Source organism: Macrobrachium nipponense, chromosome 22, assembly GCF_015104395.2.
Source record: "Macrobrachium nipponense isolate FS-2020 chromosome 22, ASM1510439v2, whole genome shotgun sequence".
NCBI lineage: Eukaryota > Metazoa > Arthropoda > Malacostraca > Decapoda > Palaemonidae > Macrobrachium > Macrobrachium nipponense.
The window spans coordinates 49,747,969-49,756,569 of NC_087213.1; positions in this window are offsets into that span (position 1 = coordinate 49,747,969).

An 8,601-nucleotide genomic window follows, 5' to 3' on the forward strand; every position below is an offset into this window, starting at 1 on the left:
AGTAATTACCCAACCTATCCCGTGTTTAGACGCGGCCTTAAACCTAATGCAATCGGCTGTAGCACTGCGCAGGAGACCTGCTTCTTTACCCCCCCCCCCCCCCCCCCTTTAACCCAACCCCCCCCCCCCCCCCCCCCCCCCCCCCCCCCCCCCCCCCCCAACCTCCTCGTCGCGCTGCGCAGCAGGAGCTCCAGTTTTCATATTCATGCTCAGCTTTATTTCCGGACTGTTGCTTTTTCAAGGCTGCTGTGACTCTATTAGACCTTATTCGCTCGGCTTATAAATATTCTTTTTCTTCTGATAAACAAGTACGGCATTGAGTTGTCAAAATCCAGGATTAATGACAAGTCTTGCTTGGTGATTGCCTTTCTGTAATCACCTTGGTGATGTGTTTACAATATTCCTTTCAATTTTTCAGCTTTTGCTTTTTCATGACTATTTGTTTATTACTCAGCAATTTTTCATTTTTTTTTATCCCTCCTCTAGCGATCAGAATATGTTCATATTCTTTTCCAATACATTTTACATATTTTTATAATGAGAGTGTTTTATTATGTCACTGGAGATCGAATGATTATTGGGATAAAAAAGGTTTTTTTCCTTGCTTTCATGATTGTCAGTGAACGGTCTCTCATTATTAGTGTAGGGCCTTATGTAGAAATATTAGGTTTCGTGTCAAGTGTTTGTTAAAAGGGAATTACCACTTGATGTTGCGTTATATAATTATTATGATTAAGAAAAAAATAGGGCTGGCATTTTTTCACCTACCCTCTATAGGTAAATTGAGGAAATCCAAGATGGCCGCCATGGAAGTCAAAAAATATCTCATTCATTCATTATTTTTGCAACCAGGTAAGATGAAAACATGAATGACAAATCTTTATATACCTTAGAAATCTGATTTTGACATCTATAGCTCAAAAACGTTTAATAGAAATAAAATGGCAGCCATAGATAATTTTTTTAAAAGTAGCAATTTTCCATGCACATCGTGGAACATAAAGAAAAACAGCAAAATATGTCCTTATAGCATTAAATCTTAATAAACAAACGGTATATGTCATAAATGAATATATATTTCAGCATTTTCATCATTAAGTCATCCATTCTCATCTATAGGTAGATCTACGTATATGCACATTTTCTCAAACTCATCCTTCCTCATCCAAGTCTCCACACTTTACCAAGTTCATCACAGCTGCAGGGGCTGGAGGATTCAAACATCTAACTGGAATATAATGATGCTTAGACGCGTCAAACTTCCACCCATATTCAACAGGAGATGGAAAACATGGATGGCATTTGCTAGCTTTTCTCCAAACCATTGCTATATAATGTGCCCGCTGAATATGCAAGGTTTGTGAGCTGGTCGTTAGGGAAGACTTTCTTCTTCACCTGCTCGACTGGAGCACAGAAACCAGCGAAGATCGTTCACTTTAGTTTACCTACTTGACTTGTAAAGTTTGCAGACGAATCGTTCCAACAGGCCGTATACCTCTTGTTCCAGGTCTTGGTATCCTAAAGATTCTAAAGCATTAATAAGTCATCATCACACGTCAAGAACACTTTGAAGCACCAATCTTTGGTTCTCCCAGCAAACTGTTCAGTTATGTCCGATACTATTACAGAATCAAAGCCTTATGACGCTGAAGCGTGTCTTTCTCCTAACTTTTCATAAATTGGTTTGACAAGTATTTTTCTCTTAATGTTTCCCTTCCCTGTAAGGAAGCTTATTTCACTGGGTAAGTTTGGGTACATTTGGACCATGAGAAGGAAAATATCAGTGTCTGTAAAAGCAATGACAACCTCTGCATTTTTGTCAACTGAAATAGCATGCAGCAGGAGTAAGGAGTCTACTTCTTCGTGGCTGTGTGTGAGATGGGTGGTTGGAATATTAGTGTTACCATTAGTTTCTGGCCCTGGTGTAACCATGAACTTCTTTAATTGGTTTACTTGGCTCTTAATATAATCCATGGTCAGTTTTGGGTATTGCATTCGCAAGGGCCATGCCATCGATAATAACTTATATAATATTGCAAGGCGCCATCACTTTCTAGTATGTCTGGAGCATAACTGACTTCTGCTGCTTCCATCTCTTGAACATTGTCATTGTCAGGTGCATTTTCAAATCCCTCAGCAACTGCTTGTAATGGATCAGACGATTACACAAGATTGCTTAACCTGACACGTAGTATTTCATTACTTGTTCCTAGACCAATGTCTTTAACCGAGCCCCAGATTTTTAGATGATACATCATGAAGTTTACTCTTGGTATCTTATTGGCAGAATACACATTTGTGCTTTTGGTAAAAATGTTCTCAGACATTCCTCTGGGAAGCTGTACTACATATAGCCATTATTAAATCACGGGTAGAAGATCGTCCTCTCTTCTTCTTACTGCAATTGTAGTGTCTCCAGAAGTTGATCCTTTATCAAATCTAGTTCTTGCACTATCGACAGATTGTTCACAAGTGACATTTTTGTAGCAGTTTTTATGATAAGAAATATAATTTTTTTAATAGTTCATTGGCTAAGGCACCATGTTTAGGGACTCAAATTCGGATTCACCATACCTACAACACTCACTGCATGTTGTGATCAGTTTGCCAGTGGCTTGAATTGATGTGTTTGGCAAGTGAAGCAAAGTCTAAAATCTGTTTTATGCCTATTTTTAGGTGGAGGATCTACCACAGGGTGATATGTGTTTTTTCACCTATGCACTATGGTTCTTCAGATGGCTCCTCTACTTCATGATCTTTCAGGGTCCTTACGAAGACAGAAAAAAACATCAATGCATAACATTACTTTCAGTAACAAAATTAAAAAGCAAATTTTACACTACAGTCTATAGTACAAAAACCTATCCAACCATAATAGTTTATAGCACGTATATGGATTCCATCTAAATCTTATAAATCATTTTGATCTCTAGATGGCAAAATCTTTTAAGCATGTTTTATCTGCTCTGGCTAATTTTATGCCGACCATCTTGGATTTGGTCATTTTCCCGACAGTTAACTGTTGCAAAAGAATTGTCGGCCTAAATTTTTTTTATCTCTATAATCTAATAATGCAAAATCAAGTGGTGGTTCACTTTTAACAAACACTTGATACGAAATTCCACAAGGGCAATAATGAACCGTCCACCCAGACGTCAGCCGCCCACTTTCATACGTCCTTAACAAGAACATTTCCTCTGTTTTTAGCATACTATATTTATTCTTTACATTATTATTATATTAAGAAGAAATTCAGAGGGGCGGAGAAAACAGGCGTAACCCGGTAGGAAGCTTGATGTGATGGCCCAATACACTAATAAAGGCGTGACAGACAGACCACAAGAAAAGCTCTCACACGCATTATATTATGGATTTCCTCTCATTCAGGGACTCGGCAATTCTTTCTCTTCCGAAGACCCCTATCTTAAGACAAAGGGTTGAAGTGAAGAGACATCGAGGAGAAGGGAAGGCTTAACCCTCTTCAGATTAACAGTCGTCTCTTGGGTCACACCAGCGGTCCTGCAGCCCTATAGCTACACCACATCACATACACACACACACTGAGAGGAGAGAGAGAGAGAGAGAGAGAGAGAGAGAGAGAGAGAGAGAGTCTTACATACAGTTCACCCAGAAATTAATGACGGTCGGTTTTTAACTTGGTAATTATGTTACTATGTAGGTCAATAGAGACATACTTGATAATATTATAGAAAACACCCCCATCGAACTTCTTCGTCTGGTTTGATAATAAGGCTCGACCCTATGTTTATGAGCGGAGCAAGTTATCACTGTTCCACGAGATAGAGAGAGAGAGAGAGAGAGAGAGAGAGGGTTCAGCGTAACAAAGTTAAGACAATTATAAGGTTCCCCAAAAATCAAAGCAGAAGTCTAGAGTCATAGCAGAGGTTATGCTTTTTCAAAGTAGGATTAAAATGAAATGTTATGAACTTTTTTTTCAATATGACATCCTTATATACGAGTACATTACATCTGCTTTGGATGAAATGATCTGCTTTCTCCCCGTCTCTGTTTCTTATTTTGCATGATGAATTGTCTATAGAGCTACTGCTAGGTCGTTATCCGATACCAGCTAATGCGTGCGCGCGCGCGCGTGTATGTGTGTGTGCAGTAATGTTTGTGCTTCTGTCGTCCCCTAAGATCACACAGGTTTTCCCTTTTAGTTTACGAACCTTATTTTCATATTCATGAAACCACGAAACCAAGGTCTTGGGAGTAGAACTTTAATCTCTAATAATTTCGTATTTCGAAGAAAAATATTTCTTTTAAACACTGAATCTTTCTATGATCATTTATCTCAAGGTCTTTTTTATTATTGGTAGCTTTTGTAAAGATATCTGTCTTTTTAGAGAAAAATAATTACGAGAAGCTTCGTTTAAAATTACTAAGGGAGGCACTTCCGGGTAAGTTTATCATTTATAAAATGCTTCATCTTCTTTGGTTGACATTTCGTTTTAAATTACAAATATCAAGTCTGTTATTTGCATTTGGATTCAAAATCCCTCTTAATCGTTGGTTTGCAGTGGCTCTGATCTTATGCGTTATTATTATTATTATTATTATTATTATTCTTTTATTATTATTATTATCATTATTATTGGAAAACATACAAAATAGCTTTTAATGACTAAAAGTTCATGCGATTTCTACAGCTGCTCAAAATCAAGTTGATCAAACTCCCTCACCGGTTGTAGCGATCTCGGGAATTTAAGATAATTTCCTTCACAAATGCAAATATTTCTGCGGCCGGCCGCCTAGTAGGAATAATTTTGTTATATCTTGTTTACTTTCCTAGCTGCGCAAGATGTCGGTGGGGGAGGGGTAGGGTCTCTTAGAAAAGGAGAAAATTGTTTGAAATGAAGAATTTGCTCAGAATCAAAATAGGGGAAGTCATTTCCTTGCCTTTCCCTATCGCATTGGTTCTTAGCCAGGGGTTAATCTCCATTAGGGGGGAATTTCAGAGTTTCAGGGGGGTATTGTGACCACAGATTGGCAGACTCAAACAGTGCCTAGGACCACGCAAAGCGCAGTGTGCATCGGACCGCACCACTGAGAGGTCGCGCTGGGCTTTCTCTAGCTTGTGTGTTTGAGTTAGTATTTTCTTGCCTGTTATTTAGAAGGTACCTTTTGAGGCAGACAATTTTGGAGAGAGGCAGGAAGCTGGGGCGATGTCATTCTGATGTATGCTGAAACGGTTCATGAGCCAAAAAAAAGGGTTGAGAATAGATCGTTTCTGTCATTTCTATTGAAGGCCATCGGTCTACTACACTGACAAGTAGCACACAGAATGTACAAAAGCATTCAGTGAAATTGTTTCCGTGTTGGTAGTCAGTCAGGGTGGATACTTAGTTGCGGTATTCAGAGCTCCTGCCCAAGCAAGCTTTTCTCAGTGCATGATATTTTGTTGGATGTCACTCAGGCTTTGTTTCAGCGACACCATTTCTATTTTCTTTTTAAATAAACGCCCCAAACCATCTTAATAAACTAGAGTTCGTATTTTTTTCCGCAAATCATTAATTAGCGTAATGTCCTCATCAATTTCGATGTGACCAATACTTGAAACTATTGACTTGAAATTTGGCCTTATTGTTGTTGTTGTTGTTGTTTTTTATCATATCATGGTCAAAAGACTTAATAGATCATCATTATTATATTTTGCTATTTTGTCCAAGAAGACCAGCATTTATTTCAGTAATAATGCTAATTGACGATATCATTTATAATTCACAATATTCATCATAGCATCGTATTCGTTATTCCCTGTTATTTTGCCCGCTTGCTTGAGCGCTCATTAAGTGGAACTAGAGCATGAAGAGCGAATGGAAAGACTGGATGTCCGATAAGAGAGGTAAATATAAAATGCCGTTAGAAGTTTTAACAAGGCGGAAGTTGAGACGTTGATGAAGTGTCCTCGCTTAATGTGTTCTTGAGACGAACGTACAAGGACTTCTTTAAAGGTTTATAGAGAGGCTGACGAGGGTGATTATAATGACGCCCTCGACTTTATGTACCAGTTCTCTCTCTCTCTCTCTCTCTCTCTCTCTCTCTCTCTCTCTCTCTCTCCCCTACCCGGTTTTGTTTGATGAATTTTGTTTCCGTTTCTGGGAACTGGATTTTCCCCAAAAATACTCTGGTTTGCTCACTAAAGTACCTCAGGTTTGATAGAACCATACAATGACGAGGGAACTTAGTTCAGATTAAGAAGCTGTAGCCCCACATCTGGAAGGTGCGAAAATTTTCATGAAAATTATTATAATTTTACTTCTTGATAAACGCGGATGAGTCTTTTCTTTGTAACCCTTACGATACGATACGATAGAGGGGAAATAGGATAGAGTGAGGGTTCGGTTGCAACCGAATTAAACCCCAGAGGGGTCCCCCGGAAGGAAGTCCAGGTTTTTGAAGGGGGAATAGGGGGGCTAGAGGAAGGTATGAGGAGAAGGTATAAAGAATGGGACAGACACATTTGTCTCCTTTTTATGTAATATAGTGATTGATGTATCTTTGTATTGTTGTGGTTCGACTACTGTAGCATCATTTTTAATTTATTTGTATTTATATTGTTTTATTGGGTTTGCTTTTGCCTGGTGAACGTTTATTTTAATGATATAGGCTCCAATTGGATCGTCCTCCTTACAAACATGGGTGTCTGCAGCTATAAGTAAAGCCGAGGCTCTTTGCAGCTAAGCCCCGCCCACTGCACGCCAGTGATTAGCTAGCTCTCGCAAAGGGAACGACCTCACGCTAGTTAACATTCCAAAATGATTACCAGCACTAAGGATGTACGTAACTGATATCTCCGATATCTTTTTACTTTTTAGCATGTGCAGCGTAAATACAAAAGCATCTTGCTTTTTTTTCTCTCTCTCTCTTTTTTATAACTGATGTTGGCCTACATAAGCGGTTCCACATGGACCACATTAATAGAACTGAGGCATAGACATATACCTCCAGTTCCGATTTTAGGGAATTAATTCATCATAATCCTGCAGGTGAAGTGTTAATATCAATGTGAGATTAGTCCTGCATATAAAATTCTTATATTTTGTGGCAATAGCAGGGCATAGGCCATAGACCTTCATAACAATTTCTTATATTTTGAGGCAATGACAGACATAGCCCTTCACGCCAATTTCGTTTATTTTGAGGCATCAATTTCTTATATAAATGGTTTTCTACCCGTATCAGTTGGAAATACTATGATGATTAGATATAAGGCTACTGTAGCAATTCTATGAAAATTAAGGTATGGTAGCAAGGCATCATAAGATACATAACGAAATAATAAAAAAGTAAATGACAGCTGAAAAAGAAACGCATGATATGACCCAAACCAGTCTGATTAATCTGAATTTGGGTGAATTCTTGTAGATTACCCTGTTGGACAAAAGGATACATACGTGTGAGGAAAATCGTGAAGATCTCAATTACTTTTAATTACAACAAATCTCTAAATTTCAATTGAAAATAAGAGGCTGACAATTCTTTATACAAGTACTTTATGAATAGGCTTATGTTTACGCTGCAATGTATCACCATATGAAAAGTTTTGAAGGCACCGCAACTACCATAACAGCAACAACAACAAAAAACAAGAATAACCGCAACAAGATCCACAATAAAACGGCTGAATATGAGATAGGCCTATAATCCTTACGTCATAAACGGCATAAACCGACAAAAAAACATTGGATATTTTAGGTCTGCGCCATTTTTCATAATCCTATTATTTCGAAAAGAGACAATGTCCTTAAAAAATTTTCACCAAATGATATCCAGTACGACTCGTATAGCCTATCTAGACCGAGAACCTAAAATACTTCAGAATACAGTCACAGCTCGTCATCCCACCGAATGTGTAAACGATTGCAATAAAATCGATTCTATGACTATTCAAATGTAGACGATTTCCTGAAATCAAGATGTAATACAAGTCTGCAATAGCTCTGAGACAGTCTGTTTTTTTAAATTTAGAATGCGAACACGCTTGACAATGCCAAGCGGGACAGTAATTGTCATTTTCCGGTAATTGAGGTGCACCGATTCGAACGCAGTCTTTCACTGTGTCACCTCCGTGGTCAGGTGAACCTCATTTAAGGAAAACTACTCGCGGCATCACGGAACACTCCTTCCGTCATTCATATTTTCCTATTTTGCTACCATTTTTAGAGAGATTAACCAACTTTCCAAAACCATTGCCATCTAATCAGCTTCAAGGAATGGTTGTCAAGTTGATTCCTCTGTAATGTTTCGCATACCATTATTCGTCAGAGGATACAAATACTGACCAATTTGTAATAGGAAAACAATGACTAATGACTAATGCAAAACAATAGATGTTTATGATATCGCCCACAATTCAGTATCGTTATGCAGCTGGTTATGTTATTTGTTTATACAATGCGTTTTATAACAATATCCCTGTTAAGGAATAAATTCAAGTCCTTTTCTTTCCTCTACACATTCAAGTTAATTTCCAAGGGCTCTTGTCCGGGTAACTCGGGCTATGTGCACCTTAATCCCGGCTTTCCCTCATTTATGTCGAGAGTGAAAGCTCTTACTTCCAGCTTCCTGGTAGAAGTC